Below are 27,394 nucleotides of genomic sequence, written 5' to 3'. Positions count from 1 at the left end.
AAGATTGGTCTACACGACTTCTAGACGCTCTTTTGGCATACCGCACTGCTTTCAAGTCCCCTCTTGGGATGTCTCCCTATCGGCTTGTCTTTGGCAAAGCCTGTCATTTACCTGTCGAGCTCGAGCATAAAGCATACTGGGCTATCAAAGCCCTAAACTTTGATCTGAATGCCGCAGGTATCAATCGCAAACTCCAGTTGTCCGAAATTGAGGAGTTGAGAAACGATGCATATGACAATTCCAGGATTTATAAGGAAAAATTGAAAATCGCTCACGACAAACAAATCCTGCGAAAACACTTTGAGCCAAATCAAAAAGTGCATATGTATGACTCTCGCTTGCACTTGCATCCCGGTAAACTGCGATCGCGATGGACTGGCCCATTTGTAGTAAAGCAAGTATTCCCCAACGGTTCGGTGGAGGTCGAGGATCCAACCGATGGGAGAATTTTTCGCGTCAATGGCCAACGGCTGAAGCATTACATTGAGAGTGTGAGTCATGTTGAAGAGGTCCTTCTTAAGGACCCAATCTATACACTCTGACGTTCTGAATGGTTTGTTGTTGTTCTTTTTATTTTTATTTTTCATTAGCTTTATTTTTCTGTCTTTCTTTTATTTTTGTATGCTTTTCGTTTTTGTATTTTGTTTTGGGGTTTTATTACCAGGCTATTTTCGCTCTCACCTCATGGACATGGTCATCATCCAGGTGTTCTCTTTCCTTATCTTTTTCATTGCTTATTCATTTTGACATTGAGGACACTGTCTGATTTTTGGTTGGGGGTGGTGAACATGCATTGGCTTTCATTTGTAAAATCTTATTGTTACGTCATTAGCAGTCATTTGGAAAACATTATTGTCTTGTTGAATTTTTAAGTCAAATTTTTTCAACATTATCCAAGCATGAGTAGAATTTGTTGGTTTGAGTCAGTTCTTACTATATTTAGCTATTAAGAAGTGATTTTCAGAGTTCTTTTGTGCACTTTCCAAACATATGATAAATAAATTGGTTGTTAACACAAATAGTTGAGAGAAATTTCAAGTTTAAAGTTTTTCATTTCTTGGTGAGTTGTGAGAGTTGAGAAAACAACTTTTTGAATTTTTATTGATCATTTGAGTTGGTAAAGTCACATATTTGGAATTTAAAACATGACATTTACTAGAGGGATATTTTTCATTTAAGACAAGTCTTTGTAATAAATTTGTGTTCTATTTATTGTATTGTATTTGTAATTTCCTTTTTATTTTTGTGTTGTCTCTTGTCAAAAAAAAAATTAAAAAAAAAAAAAAAAGAAAACAAAAGAAAAAAAAATAATAGAAAAAAAAAGAGATAAAAAAAAAAAAAAAAAAAAGAGAACAAGAGCAACACTTCCTTCTATTATTGTGTAATTGTATTAAAAAAAAATTAATTATCATTATAGTTCATTGTCTTATTTATCATTTCTAATTAATTGTCATTTTGTTCTTAGAGTTTTCTCATGAAAATCCCAAAGGTTGTTTGTCATTTGAATTCTAATAAGTTGATTTGCCTATCTTGTGATCAATATTTGTTCAAATTGCTTGTCCTAAAAAGTTTGTCTTTTCTCAATTGAGCGTAAATTGTTACATTTCCAACTCCAAGAGTGTAATCCTTCCCATACAATACTTTCGATGCCCGTGAGGAATTTGGAGTTGAGATCTTTATACTTTTGAGATTTTTCGATACTATTTGTGTTATGACTTGTGATAAAAAGAATATGGTTTAGTGCACACACACACAACTCTGAAATCGCAACTATAGTAGCTTAGATAGTAATTTATGACTTCTTGCTGATACTTTGAAAATGCTTAGATGATTTTGCTTTGTTTGACTTGATTATTCAACTTGATAATTTTATTTTTCACTTGAATTGCTAGGGACTAGCAATAAGCTGGTTGGGGGTTGTGATTAGTGGTGAAAAATGCACATTTATTTATTTTAATTGTCAAAATAAATTAAGTTTTAATTAATATTTTCATAGAATTAATGTGATATATTCTTACATTGGAAATATTTGATTTTAATTTAATTTATTTATATTTTGTAGAAAATAAAGTGTATTTTGGCACTTGGAAACAAAGAAAAAAAAAAGAAAGCAAGAAGAGAAGAAGTAGAATTGAAAATGTAGTGGAATTGTGGCATTTTTGAAGTAATTTTGCCCAGGCCCGTTTGGCCCAAGCCCAGCGATCCCCCACTGCCAGCGCGCCAAGTGGCGCTTCCTCCTCGCGCCACGCGTCCTTCAGCAGCCTCTTGACTCATATGCAAGCTGACCTCTTGATCCTCACTCCAACGCCACTTTAGTCTTCCTTCAACAAACATATAGCTGAGCCCAAACCCCAAACGCAGGCCCAAATTCTCCTTCAGCCAAGGATCCCAAGCCCAGCCTCCTTCACAAGCTCCTCCAGCAAGCCCAACTTCCTTCAGCCCTCTCCCAGCTAGCGCCACGTGGCCTCCTCTCATTGGCTGCCCATGGGCAAAACCCTCATCTGCACCAGCCACTTTCAACCCATATTTTGTGGGTATTGGGCCTTGCAAAATTACCATTTTGAGCTTTAAAACTCATCTTTTTTGGTACTTTTGAAAAAGGGCATTTGACCATACACTAAAATAGCTAGGGTAATATTAATAATAAGATTTGATTTTTTTAATCATATTTTACTATTAATATTTCAGAATTATTTTGTAAACCCCATTTTGTTGTTTAATTTCTTTTTAGTCATTTTCTCCATCTATAAATAGGGACACTCTCTTCACATTTGGTATGTAATTTTTAGAGTAGAGAAACTATAGCAAAATTTCCACTCACTTTCTTCTCATATTTTCTTCTTAGAATTTTGTGAGAATCATGAGCATAATGGCCTAATCTTCCTAGGAAGGTTAGGGATGATTCCATATGCAAGTAATGTTATTTTGCCACTTTGATTTACTATGTTCTTAATGTAATATATTTGAGTTATTTATGTTCTTTCATCTCTATCTTTATTTTGTTATCTCTATTTACTTATGCTAATAGTATATAGGATTAGTCATGCTCTTTCTATGTGCTTCTAATTAGTAAAAGTAATATTGATACATAATTTTATGTCTAATCTTCTATTGCATTATTGCCCTTGGGTATTTTGTCATTTTTAGAATTTTCATAAGATTAACATTGTGCTTTTAAAGTAAAGAACTTTATAACTCAAATGAACTTTTGTTAGAAAAACTATGGACTTTAATGTTAGATTTTCTAAGTAAATGTTGGGATGTGAACTATTTACTTGTGTATTTTTGTAAATCAAGTAACCAAGTAACTAAACAAGCATATGGATGATTCTTGAAACCTTTCATTTTCTCAAACTCTTGATTACATCTTACCTTTATTTCACTTATCTCATTTCATCACTTTATCAAAATACAATACCAAAACCTCAAACATCTTTCCATTTACAATTTTATTTACTTCTTGTTACTAACTTTTTGTGCTATTTTCTACTAACCTTTTGATTTTAGGTTACCTCCTTGTGGATCGACCGCCCGATCTTACTACAACTACCGCTTAGTGTAGTCACATTTTGGGCGTTAAACAGAGCTCAAAATCATTCAGTTCCAGAATTAACCCTTAAGGGAACTAATATACGATCTGTTAGGAAAGATTAGATTCTGTATTGTTGATACATGTTCCCAACCATCCATGATATTAAATCTCTAAAACAAAAGTCATTAGCCTCATTCTTTGAAGAGACCTTAATGAATGAATTAAAAGATTTAATAAACATGAACAGGAGTTCATGAACACTCAGGATTTATGTTGATCTATAAATGATCATCAGTTATGGTATGAATTACAAGTCTTTATTATTAAATGGTTTTTGGATAAAGACTTTAATTCATATCGGTCCATGTCATATATAATCATATTATACAAAGCACCTTTACCGATATGTCTTTCCACATCAATAATCCGAATCTAGATTATTTGTATCATTATGATACTCAGTAAACCGTACTTACAACTCCAATTAAAGAATTCCATAACTTTAATTTGTTGTTGTTGACTATTTTTATTCATTCATGTGATCTTAATTCTCGCGTACTAATACAAGATCACATCCTCAATAATGAATATGGAATTTTTCTGATATTTACAAAATTATTCAAACAATAATTTAACAATCTAAATATGACAATAATAATAAACCATTGTATTTATTTATTCACAGAAAAAACAAATGTCTTTACATTCTTTTAGGACACACTCCTAACATGTTTATGAGTTGTTATGCGATACATGCTAAGTGTTGAATGCTATAAACATGTATCTGCCTGAATAATTGTATAACTGTGGAATATGATAATTGTCTGCTTGTTCTTGGACCATAAGGCGGCAAGAGGTTTAGTTATTACTACCTGAATGGCCGTATTGATCATTGTTTCAGCAAGGTAACAGATAAGAATGAATCCAGGGCAGACAGACATGTCAGCTGGCCAGAGTGATCAGGGCCAGAATAATAATAACTGCCAGGGTCAAGAGAATGACCAGTCTCAGATTCCACAGCCAGCTCCTGCAAACTGGCAGCAGTTGTTTAATGATTTGCAGGCAACAGTGTTGAAACAAGGAAAGGAGCTTCGTCTCCTGAGACAGCAACAAGTGCTTGTAGTGATTAGTGTATCAGAGGCACCTCATGTGTCGGTGCCAGCAGCAGAGCAGTTGCCTGAGGTTGGAAATAAATGGGAACCTCTTTATGAAAGGTTCAGGAAGCAACAACCTCCTGTATTTGAGGGCAGTGCAGATCCTGCCAAGGCAGAACAATGGATGAGTATGATTACCACTATCCTTGACTTTATGAGGGTGGCTGGTAATGAGAGGGTGGTCTGTGCTACCTATATGTTTCGGGAGGATGCCCGGATTTGGTGGGAAGTGATTACCCAGACCAAGAATGTTAATGCCCTGAGTTGGGAGGAGTTTCAGACCTTGTTTAATGAAAAGTATTACAATGATGCTATCAGGGCAGCTAAAGCTGAGGAATTCATTAGGCTACTTCAGGGAAGTTTATCAGTCACTCAGTATGCCTTAAAGTTTGATCGTTTGGCAAAGTTTGCCAAGGAATTGGTGCCCATTGATGGGACCAGGAGAGAGAGATTCCGTCAGGGGCTACAGCCCAGATTAGCCCATGATGTACGTATCACCACTGTGGCAGGGGTTACTGCCTATGCACAGGTGGTTGAGAAGGCACTCACAGTTGAGAGTGCAGAGATCAAGACCTGGCGTGACAGTGCAGCCATAAAAGATTTTAGGAGGACAGTTCCTCTATTTGTGGGTTCAGGTAGGGGTGTTGACCCCAGTGATCAGGTCCTGATAGGCGGCCCCGTGGTATTTCTATGGGTCGTCCAGGTGGTAGAGAAGCCTGGAAGTCTTATCCTGAGTGCCCTAGATGCAAGAGGCATCACTTGGGAGAGTGTATGGCGAGGGCCTGCTTCTCATGTGGAGCAGTGGGTCATCTTAAAAAGGATTGCCCTAAGGCAAGAAAAGAAGAACCCAGAAAAGCAGACAGCTCGGCCCCAGCATAAGTGTTCGCATTGACTCAAGCAGAATCTGAGGCTTCTCCCTCAGTTGTTACAGGTCAGCTTCTTAGTGCTGAAACCGCTTACAATGTATTGATTGATTCTGGTGCTACACATTCTTTTGTTGCTAGTAGTGTTATTGATAGATTGTGTAGACCCTGTGATTTTTATGTTGTGGGGTTTGGTACTTTGCTACCCACAGGAGAGTTAGTGGTATCCAGGAGATGGTCAGATCTTTGCCAGTGACAATAGAGGGCAGAGAGTTATCAGTGGATTTAATAGAGTTGGTTATGACTGACTTTGATATGATATTGGGTATGGATTGGTTGGCAAAGTATGGGGCAACCATTGATTGTAGAAGGAAGATGGTCACCTTTGAGCCTGAAGGTAAGGATCCTTTTGTGTTTGTTGGTGCTATGCATGGTGTAGAACCCACATTATTTGGATATAATATAGCCAATAATCACATGATTGCATTGCATTACATATCATACAATATGTATAATTTGAGCATATGCATATTCTTATAAGTGTTTTCATGTATAAGTATAAAAGTTGTGTATGTGATGTCTATATGTATGCTCAATATTATTAACCTTGTGGCATTTGAGTTGTCTTTTATGGGTGTTTGATGTGCTCAAGATATAAGAAAGTATGAAAAATATGGACAAGGCATGGAATTAAGTGATGAAAGTGAGATATAGAAGGCAAAATAGGTTAAGTAGCGAAAAATAGTACAATGTCGATTACTAGTATTTCGGTGTAAAATTGAGTATTTATGGATTTACCAAATGTAATAGAGGTATGATTAAGGTCACATTGATGATTTAAAAATGGTTTTAGAACCATTAGATCAATTCTTGATGGGAGGTATACATAATCAGTGGTATTGATGCAAAGTCAAAACGAGCTTAGCATAAGTGCGCTACGCTCAATCGGGTAAGCATAACTATTGGGTATGAAGTCATATGGACCTAAGGTTTGGTGTGAGTGTTTTACACATAAGGATAATAGGCCTAGCAGATGATTAAGTCGAAATTATTGAAGTGATAAGGTTTTCATAAGTCAAAAGGTGAAATGATGAGATGAAAGGTGTCAAATTTTGATACAATAAGGCTAAATCATTGAAAATAAGGAATTTTCATCAACCTTATCACTTTTCACGACCATTATTCTGAAAAACAGAGAGAAAAGAAAACCAAAAACCATTTCTTGGCTGGTTTGAAGAAATTCTAAGGAGATCCAAGTGAAATCAAAGCCAAAGAAGTGGATTAAGCTTAGTTCTAGCCTTTTTATGGTAAGTTCTTGTACTTGGAAGTTAAACTATGTTTTTGAATTTTGCTGAGAGCTTATATATGGTGTTTTATCCTTTTTAAGATATTTCTTGGGGTTTCCAAGTGGTTTGAGGTTTAGAAAAGCTTGAAGAGAATGTTTTCGCCGAAAAGTTGCTCGGTAAGTGAAATTTTGTGTTTTATGAGGTTTTTGGGGTTCTTGGAGTAGAAGATGATTTTTGGTTATTTGATTGAGTTTATAAGAGAGTATATATGTTTATAAATTTTTGAATAGATGTGGAGACTCATTTAATTTAGGTGATGATCTAGGAAATTAGAATTTTATCAAAATCGATATATGATAACTTTATGATGAATTATGTTGGTATTTGGGATATATATGGTTATGGCAGGTTATTTGATGTTGATTATTGGTTGATTTTGATATTTGAGGATAGCTAAAATTAAGGGGAAACTCTGTCAAAATTTCTCCAAATGTCTAAGATAAATCTAATGCTCGATCTAGGTGGTTTAAGGCATTTTAGGCATGATTTGGATATGAAAGTTGATATGATGTTTTATGGGTATTTTTAAATGATAGTTCAATGTATTACTACCTTCATTGTGATGAGAAATCTATGCCATTGTCAGGATAAGCACATCAATACCTAAGACACCACTTGTTACACGATGAATTATATTTTGGACAGAAGGTAAGTAAAGTACTCAACTGCAACACAAGAATTACATGTTATGTGAAAGTATGTATTATATGAATATTTTGTGAGTAAGTGGTATTAACATACATTGACACTTCATCATAAATTTGTATGCATGGCATAATAGTGATATGGTAAATTATTATATGATATAAGACCATGCATGATATTATGATGATTAATTATATGATGCTTTTGCAAGTTTTGTGCAACATAAAAGAAAGTTGTAATAAGAAGTTTAAGTTCAGTGCCACTATTTTGAAAAGGCAAATGAAAGTGTTAATAAGTGTAAACGGAGGCCTATAGTAGGCTTATAGTGGCTGCCCAATAATTTGGGCTAGGTTTTAGTGAACCAATTATATTGTTTGTCATGTTTCCGTTTTTATTTCTCCTCCATATGAGTTATTGTTATATGTATTGACACCACAGTGTGTGGCCGCCTTAACTCTTGAGCCCGACGAGGCAACGATGGAATAAGGTTTTTAATGTGCCCTACTGTGGTGATGGCTGGCCGGAGGAGAACCCATGGGATTTTATATTGTATGTGTAACAAGCCCTGCAGGCATTGACCAATTCAAACAGTGTGCACAATATTAAGGGGCCCAAAATTTAAAAAGAAGTTGTGTATGTCCATAGATATTGGGTAATCATTAGCATTGCATGCATTACTTTGCTTACTGAGCTTTAGGCTCACAGTTGTCTTGTGTTGCAGGTAGAGAAAGAAATGTGTGAATGACATGAGGAGAACTGAAGCATGGTCCTGACCCTGATTTGTACATATGAACATATCGACCTTTTGTGGGTTATTTCAGTTATCAGTGAGATGTTTGTAATAAAGTGTGAAGTTATGTTTTGAAAATAAATTGGGTTATTTAATACTTATGTATAATATGTTTGAGACACACTTTATGTTTAATGTAAATAATGTGAAATAAGTTTTCAAGTTTAAAAAAAAAATGTCCAGACTTCCACAATAATAAATTATGATATAGTTTGAAAACGTAACACCTCAAATATGGTTTTAACTAAAATAAGTGAGGGTGTTACACATGGACCTCGCATTCCTATGATTTTTGTGTTGAGGGCCAGGGATCTTTTGCAAAGAGGATGCATTGGATTCTTAGCCAGTGTGGTTGATACCACCCAGGTCATGCCAGTGAGACCAGAAGATACCAGACTTGTATGTGAGTTCCTGGATGTATTTCAAGAAGATTTGCCACGGTTGCCACCACACAGAGAAATTGAGTTCGTTATAAAACTGGCACCAGGGACGAAGCCAGTGTCTAGAGCGCCTTACAGAATGGCCCCAGCTGAGTTGAAAGAATTAAAAGTGCAATTGCAAGAGTTGTTAGATTTGGGTTTTATCAGACCTAGTTTCTCATCTTGGGGTGCACCAGTTCTGTTTGTGAAGAAGAAGGATGATTCTCTGAGGATGTGCATTGATTAAGAGAACTGAATAAGTTGACAATTAAGAAAAAGTATCATTTGCCAATGATAGATGATCGGTTTGATCAGTTGCAAGGTAAGAAGGTATTCTCAAAGATTGACCTTCGTTCTGGTTATCATCAGTTAAGGGTCAAGGAGGGAGATATACCGAAGACTACTTTTCGTACCAGGTATAGGCATTATGAGTTCTTAGTTATGTCATTTGGATTGACTAATGCCCCTGCTGCTTTTATGGATCTGATGAACAGAGTGTTCAAGGATTATCTAGACCAGTTTGTGATCGTCTTCATCGATGATATTCTGGTGTATTCTCAGTCTGAGTCAGAGCATGAGCAGCATCTGAGGTTGGTTCTACAGAGATTGAGGGAACACAGACTATTTGCAAAGTTCAAGAAGTGTGAGTTCTGGTTGTCTCAGATATCCTTTCGTGGACATATTGTCAGTAAGGAGGGGATTAAGGTAGATCCAGCAAAGATTGAAATGGTTAGAGATTGGCCAAGGCCAACGAATGCTTCTGAGGTTAGAAGTTTCCTTGGATTTTCAGGTTATTACAGGCGTTTCATGGAAGGGTTCTCAAAGTTTGCTATTTCGTTGACTGAGTGACACGCAAGAGCCAGAAATTTGTGTGGTCAGATAAATGTGAGAACAGCTTCCAGGAACTGAAGTAGAGATTGATTACAACTTCGATTCTAAGTCTTCCGACAGATCAGGAGAAGTTTGTGATTTACTGCGATGCTTCTCATCAGGGTTTGGGCTGTGTTCTGATGCAGTCAGAGAAGGTAATAGCTTATGCTTCTCGTCAGCTGAAGGAGTATGAAAAGAGATATCCTACTCATAATTTAGAGTTAGCAGCTATGGTTTTTGCTTTGAAGATATGGAGGCACTATCTCTATGGAGAGAAGTGTGAGATCTATACAGACCACAAGAGCCTGAAATACTTCTTCACCCAAAAAGACTTGAATATGAGACAAAGGCGTTGGCTGAAGTTAGTAAAAGATTATGACTGTGAGATTTTGTATCATCCAGGAAAAGCCAACGTGGTAGCTGATGCTTTAAGCCGGAAGGGTCCGGGACAGATTCATGGTATGAGGCTGATAGCCAGAGAGTTAGCTGATGATATGACCAGACCTGGTATAGAGTTACTGGTGGGGCAGTTGGCTAACATCACGCTACAGTCTACACTGTTAGAGAGGATCAAGGAAGGTCAGCTGAGTGATCCACAGCTGATCAAGATCAGAGAGGATGATCTAGCTAGAGCATCCAGAGATTATATAGTGTCTGTGTTAGGCTTGTTGAGATACAAGCGGCGGATATGTGTTCCGCTGGACACTGTTTTGAGGCGAGAGATTCTGTATGAATCTCATACTACACCTTATTCTTTGCATCCAGGCACCACGAAGATGTATCAAGATGTGAGATCGTTGTATTGGTGGCTAGGTATGAAGAGAGATGTAGTAGAGTATGTGGCTAAGTGCTTGACATGTCAACAGGTCAAGGTTGAGCATCAGAGGCTGACAGGGTTATTACAGCCTCTGGATATCCCAGAGTGGAAGTGGGAAGACATCACAATGGATTTTGTGGTGGGCTTACCCAGGACTGTTGGTCAGCATGATTCTATTTGGGTGATAGTGGATCGTTACACCAAGTCAGCTCACTTTATGCCAGTGGGGACTACCTATACAGTTGACCAGTAAGCAGATCTCTATGTGAGAGAGATCGTGCGCCTCCATGGAGCTCCTAGGTTGATCGTGTCAGATCGGGACCCTACTTTTACTTCCAAGTTCTGGGAGAGTTTACAGAAAACCATGGGTACACAGTTGAAGTTCAGTACTGCTTATCATCCTCAGACAGATGGGCAATCTGAGAGGACGATCCAGATATTGGAAAACATGCAGAGAGCATGTGTGCTGAACTTTGGTGGATCTTGGAGTAAGTATCTGCCTTTGATAGAATTCTCCTACAATAACAGTTAACAGTCTACCATTGGAGTTGCACCTTATGAGATGTTGTATGGTAGGAAGTGTAGATCTCCCATTCATTGGGATGAGACAGGTGAAAGGAGATACTTGGGTCCTGAGGCAGTTTAGAGGACCAGTGAGGCTATTGAGAAGATTAGAGCCCGGATGCTTGCTTCTCAGAGTAGACAGAAGAGCTATGCAGATCCCAAGCGCAGGAACGTGGAGTTCCAAGTGGGAGACTATGTCTTCCTTAGAGTCTCGCCATGGAAAGGGGTGAGAAGTTTGGGAAGAAAGGCAAGCTGAGTCCTAGATTTGTATGTCCATTTGAGATCCTGGAGAGGATTGGTCAGGTGGCTTACAGATTGGCTTTGCCTTCGGCATTGTCTGCCGTGCATAATGTGTTTCATGTTTCAACTCTTCGGAGATATGTATCTGATGTGAGCCATATTTTGAGATATGAAGATCTGGAGCTTGAGCCAGATCTCTCCTTTGAGGAGTAGCCGGTTCAGATACTTGACAGAAAGGACAAGGTCCTCAGGAATAAGACGATACCTTTGGTTAAGGTATTATGGAGGAACAGCAAGGCCGAGGAGGCGACCTGGGAACTGGAGTCAGATATGCAGAGTCAGTATCCCGAGCTGTTCAGGTAAATTTCGAGGACGAAATTTCTGTAAGGAGGGGATAGTTGTAATGCCCCAAATTCTCCGATGTGTTTAATGGCGGGAATAGTACGCCGGGAGGGCCATACTTGTTTAATTATGCCATTAAATGAATATATGCATGTTAATGAGAATTATATTATAATATGATGTTAAATGCATGCACGTGGGTCCACATTTGTTAACAGGGGTATTTTGGTAATTTGGCCCGTTGAGGGCATAATTGTATATTTGTTTGCATGTCAATGATATATTGTGAGGCCACATTATAATGTGGATCGGTTTGAGTTATTCGGCATGAGACGATCTTTAAATATAAATTATCGGTTTGGTCATAACAAGCTCGGGGCTCGGGGTGAGTCTCGGGGTGTTTTGGTGAATAGAGCGTTACCGGGAGTTAAAGGGTAACGAGATAATAATATTTGGTATTTGGGAATATTGAGATTAGCGGGAATTGGAAAGCGTTAATTATGATTAACGAGATAGGTGGAAAATACCAATTTTACCCTTGGGATGACTTTAGAAACCTTAAGTGACCTAGGGGCATTTAGGTCATTTGGCTTGGGTTTATATGGGACTTTAGTTGGCTGTATAAGAACAGAACAAAAACAGAGCCCTCATTTCTCCTTCCCGTACATCATTTTCCCTCATTTCTCCTTTGGAGTTTTTGAGCCCAAATTGAGGAGTCAAGCTAGGAAATCAAGGATTGGAGTTTGTAGACTTGGATCATCCATTGAAGGGGGTTTAATCTCAAGTTTGAGGTGAGTTTCAGCCATTAGTTTCTGGTTTTACTCTGTTTTGGTTTAAGTTTTCAGTTTGTGATTTCTTGGTGGATAGTTGTAATTAATGGAAGTTTGGGTGGTGTTTAACTTGGGTTTTGATGAGGGTAAGTTGTAGATGAAGTTTAGGGGTTGAATTGGGTGTTTGGTTAATGTTTGGAACTGGATTGAAGGGTTGGTTTCAAGGAGAACGCATGGGAGAAAAGTCTGGTTCCTTGTTGTTTTGCATAATGAGCCGCGGCATGTCTTTGGTGAGCCGCGGCCTACGTTGGTTGGCTAGGGAGGGCCGCGGCCCATAGAGCATTTTTGACCAGAAATGAGATTTTAGCTTGGGGATTCAAGCCTTAGGCCTCGAGATCAGTAATGAGGGGTAAAACAGTAATTTTCACTCGTCTCATTAGTAGATCTACCTATAGAAGATTGAATGATAATTATCGTTATAACAATGGATAACGTATTTACATTTGATGTAAAGTCTTCTATGAATTCAATAGTGCAATTATGAGTCGATAGTGGAGTCGCGAGGAATTAATAAAGTACGTAGTGAGATTATTTGTTATAAATAAACTCACGGTAACTTATTGGTGTTATATTATTTTATAATATAATGTAAAATTATATTATATTATAATATAATGTTTTAGATTAAATAAATGTGACAAAGTGTGTCACATATTGTCACATATAATAGAGAGTTACAATATTTAGATATATGAGATATATCCAAATAATGTAACATATTTGGTGTTACAAATTAGTAACCTTCAAATATTACCCTTTATTGTGTAAATTGTTGTTACACAATATTGAGATGAATTTCATAAAAGCCACATATGATATGGCTGTTAGAGATATGATTTTAACCCCAATAATGTGTTTTGGGAGTTACAAAATCATTTGGGAGGGTTTGGAACCGTTTGGAAAAACAGCACAACTTTTGTGCTGAATTTGGTCAGTGGCCGCGGCCACCAACATTCAATGGCCGCGGCCTGTGGGTCAGAGACTAGTAGTCGCGGCCACTGATGTCCCTGGCCGCGGCCACAGGCCAAAAACTGACCAAATTTTCAGTTTTTTCAATATTTGTTGAACGGCTCAAAAAACTCAAATAACTGCCAAATCTCTTTTTTAATTCCATATTAATCCAATTAAACATTGGTAACAGCCATGGGGGTTGGTGGAATTTGAAATTCAAAGGGTGTCTCTAACTCTATAAATAGGAGCCTATAGCTCACTTGTAAGACACAACTTTTCTATCCACCAGAGCACTTGGCTAGAAACACCTTGAGGCTTGATAATTCCATAAAGTTTTTCCAATATCTGAGAGAGATCCCTTAGTGCTTAAGTTAAGGGGAAATAAGATTTTGGACAAAGGTTTTATACCTTGTTCAAGTTGGTGATCCCCAATCCTCTTCACTTAGGTTGTGTAAGTGAGAGTTTGCTTTTGTTTCAGTTCTTCTTTCTATTGCATTGTTTTCTACTTATTCTCTTGTTCCTATTACTTGTATTTCTTGTTCAAAGGTTGTAATCTTCCTTTCTTTATTTCAAACATTTTAGTTTACTTGTAACATTTTGCTTTGAGTTGTATTTCCACCATTCTCTTCTTCATCATCATCTTCACCCTTTCGTTGGTTTATTTGTATTTTCAGTTATAGAGTTGTAACCTTATTTAATCAATCTATATTTACTTGTAATATTATTGCATAGAGTTGTAATATTATAATCATTTCCATTGAGGCAAAACAATATTTTCCTAACATTCAAAAGCTTATCCCTTTTTGTTTCAATGGAAGGGGAGACTATCAAGATCATGAACCAAGACCTAGTGAGATTGGATAGGTTTGATGGATCCAATTTTACTAGGTGGTAAGACAAAGTAAGTGTAAATTTTATATAATAGTGATGAAATTTTATTTCATGTATTAGCATGTTTTCCAAATGTTGATATATGAATAAATTGTGTAAATGTTAACATGTTAATATAATATGAGATACATTGTAACATAGGTTACACATCTATTTGTGAAAGTTAAATCCTTAGAAGTGAACTTTTGAGAAGCTCTACATAATCTAGTGATTATTAATCTTTTGTGTATGTTATAAGTGAGATAGTAGTACATACATTTGACATGAAAATTATGTTTTGAGAATTTATAAAGCATGATAATTAGGTTGTTTTTGACATGCCTATATATCGATTTTGGGAATCAATAGATATGTGAATTATTGTATGATATTTGTGATATATTTACAATATAATTATGAGATTCAAAATGCATGCTAATATGATGGATATATGTTGACAAATTATGTGAAATTTCTTTGAGACATAATTATGTTAATATATAAAAGTATATTGATATATACATGAGAATTATCATGATTATTATGGTCGGCAATAGCGCTGAGCATTGGTCGAAAAGATTATCTTATTAGTTAAGAGTGGCAATAACGCTGAGCGCTGGTCGTTGTGGTTAGGCAAACCAGAAGCATCATGTACGCTTACATAGAGGATATGGCTAAGGGACTCATGGTGACTTATTAGTCCCATATCCTAGCATTGACTTATTAGTCAAGAATCACCTTAGCACGTGGAGTGCTGGTCAGTGCCAAGTACGCTTATATAGAGGATATGGCTAAGAGACCTAAGGTGACTTAATAGTCACATATCCTAGCATTGACTTATTAGTCAAGGTCGGCAATAGCGCTGAACGCTAGTCGAAAGACACTGACTTATTAGTCAAGGATGACATTAGCATGGTGAGTGTTGGTCGTAAGGCACTGACTTATTAGTCAATGACGACATTAACACACTGAATGTTGGTCATAAGGCATTGAATTATTAGTCAAGCAAGGAAATAGTGTGCTAAGCACTGCTCCATATGATCTAGCCTAACCAGAAGCGCATCATACGCTTGACCGATCTATTGGTCGAAGATAACCTAGTGCCGAGTACGCTAGATCAGCTCGAAAGCTGGTTATATAGAGGAAAGGGCAAAGGGCCCCAGGGTGGCTCATTAGTCCCATGTCCTAAGGCGTCAAACCGGAATGATTCCATAATCATTAATTTGTACTTGCCTGCATGCATGAGTAGGGTTAATACTGCTAGGCATGCTTATTAAGATTTGGTAACATGTTATTGATTGCTTATGATCATGTTTAAGTTTTCTTGTTGAGCCTCGACTCATGGGTGCTATGTGGTGCAGGTAAAGGGAAAAGAAAACTCGACCATCCTTGAGTTGGAGAGCTTAGGTGGCGATGTGTACATATGCAGCTGCTCGACCACTATGGTTGAGGGTTTAAAGAGGAACTAGGGTTAAACCTATTTTGCCGCTTAGGTCGACTGATTGTAACTTTTTATTGTAATTAACCTTTTGAATGTATTTTGGGATCCCATGTATACATTAAACATTTTACTGAAACGTTTGTATCTTTCACCAAAAAATTTAACCCTAAACCATTAATCATGTTTAGCTACATGATTATGGTCAAATGACTCGTTTAGCGAGTTTAGCACTATTTAAAATACACAGTGTAACAGTCCCTGGGTAGTAGGGCGTTACATATGTTTTAGTCTAAATGACTCGTTTAACGAATAAAGCACTAATTTTAAACACACGTGGTAACGGACCCTAATTGGCAGGGCGTTACATCAACCTCTCATCTTCCCATTATAAATACAAGAATGTAAATCATAAATAGGTTAGAGATTATTTTGCATTAAAGAGCATTTAATCCTTCTGTTCTAAAAGCTCAACAACCTCAAGAAACTTATTTGATCTTGAGGTTTAGAGTTAAAAAGAGCAATAATATTGATTAAGTGGACGTACTAAGTCGTTAGTTGGTCGAGCCACTATAAACTCTCTCTAATTTATTACCTCAATATTCTCTTAAACTTTATGCATGATTTGTCTTTTAGTATTAATTGGATGTTTGACAAAAATTTGAGTGAACAAATGTTTAAGTTAATTTACCAAATTAATAGATTTAGTAATTGTAACGCCCTAAACTCCAGGGACCGTTATGGTGCACATTGCAAACCGTGCTAAACTCGTTAATCAAGTCATTTGGCCATAAACGTGTAACTAAGAATGATTAGCGGTTTAGGGATTAAAATTTTGGTTAAGATATAACGTTTCATTAGAACGTTTATTATATACATTGGGATCCAAAAAATATAATCTATAGGTCTATTACAAGAAAATATTTACATCCATCCGATCTAAGCAACAAAACAGGGTTTAACCCTAGTTCTTCTTCAAACCTCACCTGTGGTGGTCGAGCAACTGCATATGTACACATCGTCACCTAAGCTCTCCAACTCAAGGATAGTCCAGCTTTCTTTTGCCTATACCTGCACCACGTAGCACTTGTGAGCTGAAGCCCAACAAGAAAACTCAATATGCTCATGAACAGTCATATCATGATATCAAATCATATCTGGCATGCCTAGCAAACATAGCTCTATTCAAGCATGAAAATAAACTCAGATAAAAATTGGGGAATCAAGGATAAGAAATCCTGCCCTCCTGCTTCGATGACTAGCAAGTCAATCCTAATCAGATGAGTGATTTAACACTTGAGGTTCTAGTAAACCATATTGAGTGACCGACAAGCAAGTCACTACGGGGCTCAGTACCAAAATCCATGCAAATGATGATCAAAATGATCATACAGAGCTTATAGCCCTGAACAGATGAGTGAATATCACTTTGAAGTTCTGTTAACCATACTGAGTGAGTGACAAGCAAGTTACTATGGGGCTCGGTGCCTATAGCTGTAACGCCCTGGTTACCCCAGAACAGTTATGGTGAACAGTGAACCGGAAATTTGACTCGCTACCCGAGTCCTTTGGTAAAAAACGTGATCTAGGTACTATTATCAGGTTAAGGTGAAAAACCAATGAAAAGAGAAAGGGTACATTTCATTAGGTAAATAAACTGTCCATGAGCCTTTTAAAATGTTTACAAGATGTTCATAATACAAAAGAGTCGCTACAGTTTCAAATTTACAATCCCCGCCGGCCTAAGCGGCAAAAATAGGGTAAACCCCTAGTCCCTCTGAGAACTCCTTGACCGTGGCAGTCAAGCGGCCCTGTATGTACATCACATCGCCCAAGCTCTCCACTCAAGGCTGGCCAAGCTTTTCCTTTCCTTTACCTACACCACATAGCACCCATGAGCCAAGGCCCAGCAAGAAAACATAATAAAACATGATATAATATCAACAACGATCATAATAACCATTCAGGACTATCAGTCCAACAAATAGGTGACAATAGCCAAAAGTCACAATATGAGCATCGCTCCCTCTAGCCATGTGACGATAGGGTCACCAGGGCTTAACTGATAGGTGATTATTTCATAAGTTCGTCCAGGACAGGTGCATGGTGATTGGTCACCAACATAACCTTCCTCACGACTCTAGAGTCGAAACTATGGACAACGTCCCTTAGCCACGTGACAAACGGTCACCGGGGTCATATACCTTGGCTATAGACATCTGGTCGTAGACCAGGCAAGTGCTTATAAGTTCTTCGACCCTAGGGTCGGTCTAGCATTAATGCCATAGAGCCATTCAATGCATAATTCTCGACTCTAGAGTCGGTCCCTGACTAGTCAGTGTCTTAAACAGGTAATCAGCGTTCACTAGCATTTAATATGCAATCCATGTCCACATATATCAATCAACATGCCCCAATATCAAACCATGCATGTCATATACCTATACAGGGTGCAACTGTATTCATACACCGTTTTCTTACCTCTGGTTCGAGTGAGAATTATTATATGAACGACCCCTGAGAACGATCAACCTTTAAATTCCTTGACGGTCACCTGGTCATAACCAAAATATAGGATTCATCAATAAAAATGATAACTGAGGGTTCCTAAACCAAGATCTAGCCTCCAGGACATCAAACATAACTCAACTAGGTACTAGGTTCAACCCCGAGGCCTAAGGTTTGAATCCCCAAGCTAAAAACATGCTTTTGGCTAAATCTGCCCTGATGGGCCGCGGCTCACCCTCCTGACAGGGCCATTTTCACATTTTAAGCCATCATAGGCCGCAGCACGCCATAGACAGGTCGCGGCTCATTACGCAAAACAGCCAAGAACCAGCACGCACCAGCCAACTCTCCCCTGCGTTTTCCCTTGGAACTAACCCTTCAAACCAACTCCAAACCTCCTCCAAACACTCAATTAAACCCCCAAATAACACCCATAGCTCACCCTCATCAAACCCCAATCAAAACAACACAAAACCCCCCTTTGATTCTCACTTCCCACATCAAAACCATGAATTGAAAACTAAAACAAAAACAGAGCACTAGCTGAAACCAAAGGCTAAAACTCACCTTGGAACCAGTTTTGGACCTCCCTCACAAGCTAAATCAAGTCTCCAATCCAGCCCTTAAGTTTCCCTAGCTTAAATCTCCACCAAGAACTCAAAACCCTCAAAGGAGAAGTGAAGAAGATGATGTACGGGAATGGAGGAGGCAAACCCCTATTTTTGTTCTGTTTATTCCACCACCTTCTACAGCCACTAAACATCATATATATCCACCCCTAAAATGACCAAAATACCCTTGTGTCATCCTAAGCCTTCCAAGCTACTCTAGGGGTAAAATTGGTACATTCTGCTAAACCCGTTAATTATAATTAATGCTTCCCAATCCCCGATAATCTCAATATCCTCAAACATCAACAATTCATAACCCGTTACCCTAAAATCCCCGGTAACGCTATAATCATTAATAACACCCCGAGACTCACCCTGAGCCCCGAGCTCAAACCTGTTATGACCAAACCGATAAATCATGTTTAAAGATCGTCTCATGTCGAAATACCCGAACCAATCCACATTATAATGTGGTCTTACAATATATCATTAACGCACATACAAATATACAATTATACCCTCAACGGGTCAAATTACCAAAACACCCCTGTAACAAATGTGGACCCACATGCACGCATTTAACATCATATTATAATATAATTCTCATAAACATGCATAAACACACTTAATGGCATAATTAAACAGTTATGGCCCTCCTGGCCTACTAATCCAGCCGTTAACCATAATAGGGAATCCAGGGCATTACAATAGTCGTGTAACGAAACCGTTACCTGGGCTTTCCTACAATGGCTCTAATCAGATGAGTGACTGCTGGGTAAGTTACTAGCTTAAACAGATGAGTGACTGATGAATAAGTCACTAGCTTAAACAGATGAGTGACTGATGGGTAGTCACTAGCTTAAACGGATGAGTGACACTTGGGTAAGTCACACAAGCGCTTTTAGTTTTCATCGAACTTGAGGTCAGTCCGGCATTAATGCTCTTGTTGAGTCAGCTAATGCAGATGTCGATTAGATCTAATCTTTTATCGGCCCTGCGTTCATGATGCTTATGCCGTTTCTGGCTCCCAAGTCGGTAACACACGATCAATGCCAAATATGAATGATCAGGGCCATGCACAAGTAAGCAATGCTACCAAACATCCATCATAGGTCAAATATCCAAATACAGGGCATTCAGCATGCTTACTTAACAATTGCTAGCATAATTAAGATCATGCATAAACACAGAGGCTCAAGCTCTGAACAATCTCATACACAATATCCATAGCATGCCCTAATAACATGTTTCTCGTGCATCACATGCAACACATTTAATCATCCAACATGCATCAAAAATAACCATGCATGTCACATATGGGGTGCAGTTTTCCTTTCCTTTGGTCCAAGCACAGGTTACCAATAAATGAGCCACAAGCACGATCCCGATTCCAAGCCTCTAGAGATAACCTAGTCACAACCACAAATGATGATCCAATGACTTCAAGTTCTAAAACCAACCCCGTAACCAAAACCTAGCCTTCAAGACATCAAACCCCACTAATCTGGGTAGTAGGAATGATCTCGAGGCCTAAAACCAAGTTCCCGAGGTCAAAACTCTCAAGCGGGCTCAACACCCTGCCTGAGCCGCAGCCCTAGCACCTTAAGTCGTGGCCCCCAGCCACACCAGGAGCAAGGGTCGCGGCGCCCCATACCCAGGATCGCGGCGCCTAGCACGCCCTAAGCCTCTCCAGCTGCTTCTTCAAGCTTGGGCCGCGGCCCCCCATCCAGAACCAGCCATGAACGCGATTTTAACCTTCTAAAACCTTCCAAAAACATATCCAAACATCTCCAAACTCAAAAAGCAAAGTTCCCAAACATCCCCATGATCCAAAACCCATAAAACCCAAGCTTCAATTCAATCAAAAACTCATCAAAACACAAAGTCCAATTCAAGCTTAAAAACTTTAAAAACTTAAAACTTGAATTACCTCCGATTGAGTTGTTTCCAACTAAATCCTCCAGCTAATAAGCTTCTAATCTTTCCTAGGATCGCTATGCCTCAATCCTCGCTTGAATCCGAGTCCTAGAACTCAAGTTACCTTCGAAAATACGATCGGGAGACGAAAATGGAACTTAGAGGGAGAGAGAATGTACAGAATGTTCTTTTTATTTCTTAAAATGTTACTTCAAGCTTTAGTAGCCTCAAACAAAACCTAACGCTCGGGGTCCCGAAAACACTCCCGGGAACAAAATAGTCAAAACCTCCAGAATTTCTCCCTGATCATACTAACTCCCAATTTATCACCAAATATTAATTCTCATTACCCAATAACTCGGTAATGCTCTAAATACCCCTTGACTCACTCCAAGTCAAGAACAAATCCCGTTGTGACTTTCCCACTAGCTTACCTCCTAGGATCGTCTTGTGCTGAGTAACCCTAGCATAACCAAACAATAATAAAACACCACACACATATCACATATATGCCAAATATGCCCAAAATGGCCAAAATATGAAAATCACCAAATTACTCAGAAATAAGTTCACAAGCATATTTAATACACCTAAACATGCATATTATCATTTAATAATACAATAAATCAATTATGGTCCTCCCGGCCTCCTAATCAAGGTCCTAAACCTTATTAGGAAAATTTGGGGCATTACAGTAATAATTAAAGAATTATAAGAGGTGTAAATAGATTTTTCTCTCTATTTCATATAAATATATATATATACTAAACACACTCACAATGGGTGAGTTATATTAGCTAAAACTATAGAATTTAACTCAAAATCATCAAAAACACACTCCATTGGATGAGCTAAACCACTCCTCTATTTTAGCTCACCATATTTTCAACATCACATGTAGCTAAAGCTTACCTCTCTTTCAAACATTTTTTATTCTATTTTAGTCATTTTTATTCTTTCTCTTTCTAGATTAAATAATTGTTTATCCTTTATCTCCTTTTTCCATTATTGTAATTAATAAAGATATTTAAAAATATAATATTTAAGTAATATAGAGAAACTGATATATGGTGCAATCTAAAAATTAGAGGTAACATAGAAAAAGTTGGGTTTTACGGAGGCAATTTGAAGGATAGAGTAGAGCACTCATTGTGAGTGCTCTAAGGGGTGTAAAAAGATTTATTAATAGTTGGCAGGGACTCATTAAAAAAACACACACAAAACAAAATAATATTCTTTCTTCTTTAATTGATTGTTATACCCAGATTTCGAGATGTGTTAAATGTGATCTCGAAAGTTGGATTCGCAACGAATGGACTCATAAAGTTTGAAGTATGCTCCAGGACTAAATATCGAGCTTGCAAGACTCGATATGACCTCGAATGCGGTGGCCTCGAAATATTCACGATCTCGAAGGGTAGCTCCCGAGACGCATCTGTCCTCAGGGAAGACTTCGAACCAAGGGTGCCGAGCCTGACACGCGTGCGACCTTGAAGCCATGTGACCTCAGGAGATGTCATTAGCTCGAAAGCTGATGAGAAACCTGGGAGATTAAGGCCTTGGAGATATATGATAATTACTTTGAATATCTATAAGTGTTGTTTATAAGGGGCGTGTTCTGCATTTATTATTGTAAATCCCATAAAATCATGGGATATTATTCGATTAGTTATACGCCCTGGTCTTCAGGGGACGTTTCCTTTTATATCGAATCGCAGGCATTTAAAGCCATTTATTTTATTTACACCAAAAAGAGTAACTACCCAAAATATGCGGGATAGTATTCTGCATCCTTCTCTATAAATAGAGAAGTCGTGCACCATTGTAAAGGACCAAAATTCTGAACCTTGAGAGAAAACTCTAAAGAATTCATGCTTAAGAATTTTCAGAGATAATCTTGAGTTTAATAACAGAGACTCGTGGACTAGGCAGATTTAACTGCTGAACCACGTAAAAAATCGCGCTTTGTATTGTCATATTTTAGTTGGCCATTACTAGTAATTGTTTACGTGCTCTTCTTTCACTGTTGACGAAAACGTCGGCAACATTGATAAAGGTGGAAGAGGCAAAAATTATGTTATTTTTCTTTTCCTTTTATTGAGGGTGATTAGGTTTGAAATATGCAGAAACAAAAGCTAGGCACAAATGGAAACTTCCTAATTTATGGGGTGAATAATTTTTTCCTATTAAGAACTAATTTTGAAAAAAGTATTGGTCATAATTATAAAATAATATTTCAATAAATAAAATGGAGTGAATTTAGTTTAAGGGTCTAATATAAAATGTGTTATTGTACCTTTTTTTTTTGTTAAAATCTTATTTTACCTTTATATATAATAAAACATAAAACATAGTATTTAAGGGTGCGTCCCACATGGAAAATGTGTGCGCACATTCAACAATATATAAGACCATGTGTTACTTCACTCATCACCAATTGGTTTTGAGATGAAACCCCATGTGACTTAGACCTTTCACCCTATGCTTATACTTTCTACAATTACTATCCACATCTAGTGTCTAAACACTTTCACATCTTACTATCTAAACTACATCCCATTATACATTCTTACATGGTATCACAGTCTAAAAATGCTCTAGCGAGCTACTCGGTCCAAACAAAAAAATACATCAATAAAGTGACCTCAAAATAATAACAACAAAAAAGGCGCCATAACCCCATAACTGTCCAAAAAAATAAGTGAGACAAACGAGCCACAACCGGCCAAAAGATCCTGAAACACTATCCAAATTAATAGTGAGCTAAAACAACCACTAATTTCAGCAGTTTAAGATTGGTGAGCATAAATAGTCACAATTTCACTACTACAAAATTGAGCTTTCCTGACACCAAACCTGTTGACTGTCGTAATTGCTTAGTGCCACTCTACGCTGCAGTTAAAAAATGTAGGCATAGAAACTAACTTCGATAGCTAATAATTGTCACTGTTGCTTTTGACTGTCGCTATTGACCCCAATGCCGACAGTTAATTCGAGACCAATGTCTACAGTTAAAAAACAGTTGTAGTTGATCTCAACGCCGACACTTAATTCGAGCCTAATGTCGACAGTTAAAAATTGTTATTGACCCCAACGCCGATAGTTAATGAAAGCCCAATACCGATAGTTATAAAATGTCACCGAAATTCAAATAAAAAAATCTAAAACCAATTGGTGATGAGTGGAGTAACACATGCTTATGCCGTTCCTGACTCTTAGGTCAGTAATATGCGACCAGTGCCGATTCTGAATAGTCAGTACCATACACAAGCAAACAACATATGCTAGCATTTAAAATGCAACCCATGTCCACATTTAACAATCAACGTGCCTCTATAACAATCACGCATGTTATATACAAAGGGTGCAGTTTTCTTACCTCTAGTTCGAGCGAGAAATTGAACAAAAACGACTCCTGAGAACGATCGACCTTTTGATTCCTTAGCGGTTACCTAATCATAACGAATTATAACCTCTATTAATGAAAATCAACAATAAAAGGGTCTTGACGTAACTCCACTATCGGGACCACGAAACGTACCTACACGGAGAGTAGATTCGATCACGGACCTTAAGGATTGAAACCCCGAGCCAAAAACCCTTAAAAACACTCAAAACGAGATTCTGAAAGAACATAGTAGCACTACAACGCTGCTCACTAACGCCCCAACGCTAGTCTTCGAACCCCAAACCGCCCAACAGAGCACTGGGTAGTGCTATAGCGCCCCCTGGTGGGCGCTGTAGCGCTACACCCAGCCAAATCCTCCCCTGAAACTTCTTCCTTTTACTCCTTCAATTCAACCTCGATTCCAATGCTTCCAAACCTCATTTTTGGTGCCAAATGAACCCAAAAACCATCTCCACATTCCCTATAAGCATCACAACCACAAGAACCCTAGCCAAAAACTCCCAGCAAAACCCATCATCCAACCTAGAAATCTCAACTGCAAACCAAAGCTAAAACAGAGCAAACCAGGAATTTTCATGGCTAGAAACTTACCTCAAGTTCATATTATGATGCTCTTCAATGGTGGAACACACTCCCAAGCTCTCAAGAATTACTTCCCAAGCTTGAATCCTCAAGTTAGGCTAAAAAATCCAAAGAGAAAATGAGGAAAAACAAGTACGGGAGAGGTGTTTAAAATTGCTCTATTTTCTCTTCCTTCTACAGCCTTCAATGGCTTAATACTATCCTATGGGTGAAAAGACCAAAATACCCCTAGGTCAAATAAGGATTTCTAAAGGCTCCTAAGGGCAAAATTGACATTTCCCACCTATTTCGTTAATCATAATTAACGCTCTCCAATTCCCGTTATCCTCGATATTCTCAAACACCAATCATTCATATCCCATTATCATTTAATTCTCGGCAACACTCTAATCATTAAAATCACCCTGAGACCCACCCTGAGCCCCGAACTTAAACTTGTTATGACTAAACCGCTAATTAATATTCAAAGATCGTCTCATGCCGAATAGCTCGAAAAAATCCACATTATAATGTGGTCTCAACAATATGTCACCGACATGCATACAAATATACAATTACGCCCTCAATGGGCCAAATTACCAAAACACCCCTGTAATGAAATGTGGACCCACATGCATGCATTTAACATCATATTATAATATAATTCACATAAACATGCATATAATCATTTAATGGAATAATTAAACAACTATGGCCCTCCCGGCCTACTAATCCAGCTATTAAACCGCATTAGGGATTTCGGGGCATTACAATATGTTATGGTATGTTTATAGTATATGTTTATATTGTTAGTAGTTTTTCCTTGCTAGGCATTAGGCTCACTCCTTTTCTTTTAGTGTAATGCAGGAAAATAGATGCAACGGCGGAAGGATTCTTGGAAGCTTGGTATGTGTATGGAGGTGGATGGAGTGGATGGGCTGCGTGTCGATTCGAGGACCACGTTTTTTGTTTTAGTCTCTTTAAATTACGTTTTTATGTATTTTTCCGCATTTAGCTTTGTAAACAATTTTATTTAAAGTTATTTTTATTTTAAAACAATGAGCTCATTTATGTATTACAAATATTATTTTTAAAGTTTTCAATAAAGTTATGAATTTTCGTATGTATGTTTTCTTCAAAGTTGTAGTTATGTCTAGTAAGTTTAATGACCTAAGTCTCATAGATAGTTGGGTCATTACAGCCACCTAATCAAGGTCCTAAGCCTTATTAGGAAATTTTTTGGACGTTATAGAACCACTATATAATATTTGTGTCGTTTTAGTTCTTGTATTCAGTTTCATAATTCTTATCATTTTTAGTGACTCTGTATCGTTGACTAAATCAAGGGTCAACACTAACCTATCCCAAAAATTTAAAAGCCTGCAAATGACATTGAGAAAATTCTCAAAACATTGACAATATATTATACATTTTTCTACACCTATTCACAATATATTTTTCTACAAATATATTAATAACATTAAACACATTATTTTCTATACACATTCACAATAATTTTTTCTAAAAACATATTAGTAAATATTCACAATATACTTTTTCTAAATAAATAATAATAACACTAATATTACCTAAACACGTTAACACTAATAATTCTAAAATTTCAAACATTTCAACTATAAATATATTTTTTATCAACTAAATTAACAAAATAAAAAACAACAAAATCAAACCAAAAAAAAAACCTTGTTGCCATGCCTATTCCCTTTCGCCTTTCTCCTTCAATTTTCCAGTTCTCCTTCAAATTCTACACACCAACACAAATATATATATAATAGTTATTAAAAAAATACCACTTACCGTCGCATATAGATTGACAGCTGGGTGGGGGACCGGTCCTCTCGGCATGATGGTGGGGGCTGCGGCGGTTCGATCGACGTGGTGGTGGTGGTCGGCATGGTGGTGGTCAGAATTTGGGGGTTTTTAAGGATGAGGGGGAGAGAGAAAGAGTGGGGGAGTTTGGGGGGAAGAGAGAAAGGGTGATAGAGAGAGAGATGGTTGTGGAGGTGGTGGTGATAATGGTGAGAGGGACTTGAGAGAGAGGGATTTGAGAGTGAGGGGGAGAGGGATTTTGTAACTCCCACTTCTTTCTACAAATGCATTATAACAATTATGAAAAATAAGAGAAGATATTTTTCATTCATACTTTTGAGTGCATTACAATGTTAATCAAAAGCTAGAGCTATTAACTAAAGTGGAAGAATAACTAATGAATACGCAACTACAATATCCATGGGCATTTCATTAGTATAATACCCATAGAATGATGCAAAGTACAAGCAAACAATCACTAAAGTTATAAGCAATAAAGAGAAATTCATGAATAGATGATGAATTTTATCTAGAAGGGTAAGAAATGCAGAAGTTGTTGCAAGTAAATGGTTGAAGGAACAAGTATTTATAGGACAAAAACTAGCCGTTATGATCGTTGGTGAATAGTGATTTGACCATTGAAAACAGTAACCTAACCGTTGGGAATATAGATGTATTCTACTGTGAGATTTTAACAATTTTAAGTTGTTGAAGTAACTAACACATGAGAATAATTAATTTATGGATGTTAGAGAAACTTTTTCAGAAAAGTTTGTGAGTCAAAAATGTTGGACTAAGTAATATAAGAAGATTTGGAAGTTTTTATTTTTTTTGTTACTATTCACCAGGTATTATTCATAGTGGGTCCCACAGTGGGGTCCGCAAGG

General features: G+C 37.5%; 1 long non-coding RNA gene across 1 annotated transcript; it reads left to right on the top strand.

Annotated features, from left to right (window-relative positions):
* Window positions 1-6,499: 6,499 nt before the first annotated feature.
* LOC133793467 (uncharacterized) lies at window positions 6,500-8,431 on the top strand. Its single transcript, XR_009874832.1, has 4 exons — window positions 6,500-6,856; window positions 6,937-7,011; window positions 7,482-7,543; window positions 8,262-8,431. It is a non-coding gene; the product is annotated as an uncharacterized LOC133793467 (long non-coding RNA).
* Window positions 8,432-27,394: the final 18,963 nt, after the last annotated feature.

This window comes from Humulus lupulus, chromosome 8 (genome assembly GCF_963169125.1).
Source record: "Humulus lupulus chromosome 8, drHumLupu1.1, whole genome shotgun sequence".
In the NCBI taxonomy this organism is placed as follows: domain Eukaryota; kingdom Viridiplantae; phylum Streptophyta; class Magnoliopsida; order Rosales; family Cannabaceae; genus Humulus; species Humulus lupulus.
This window is presented reverse-complemented; position numbering and strand designations above follow the sequence as displayed.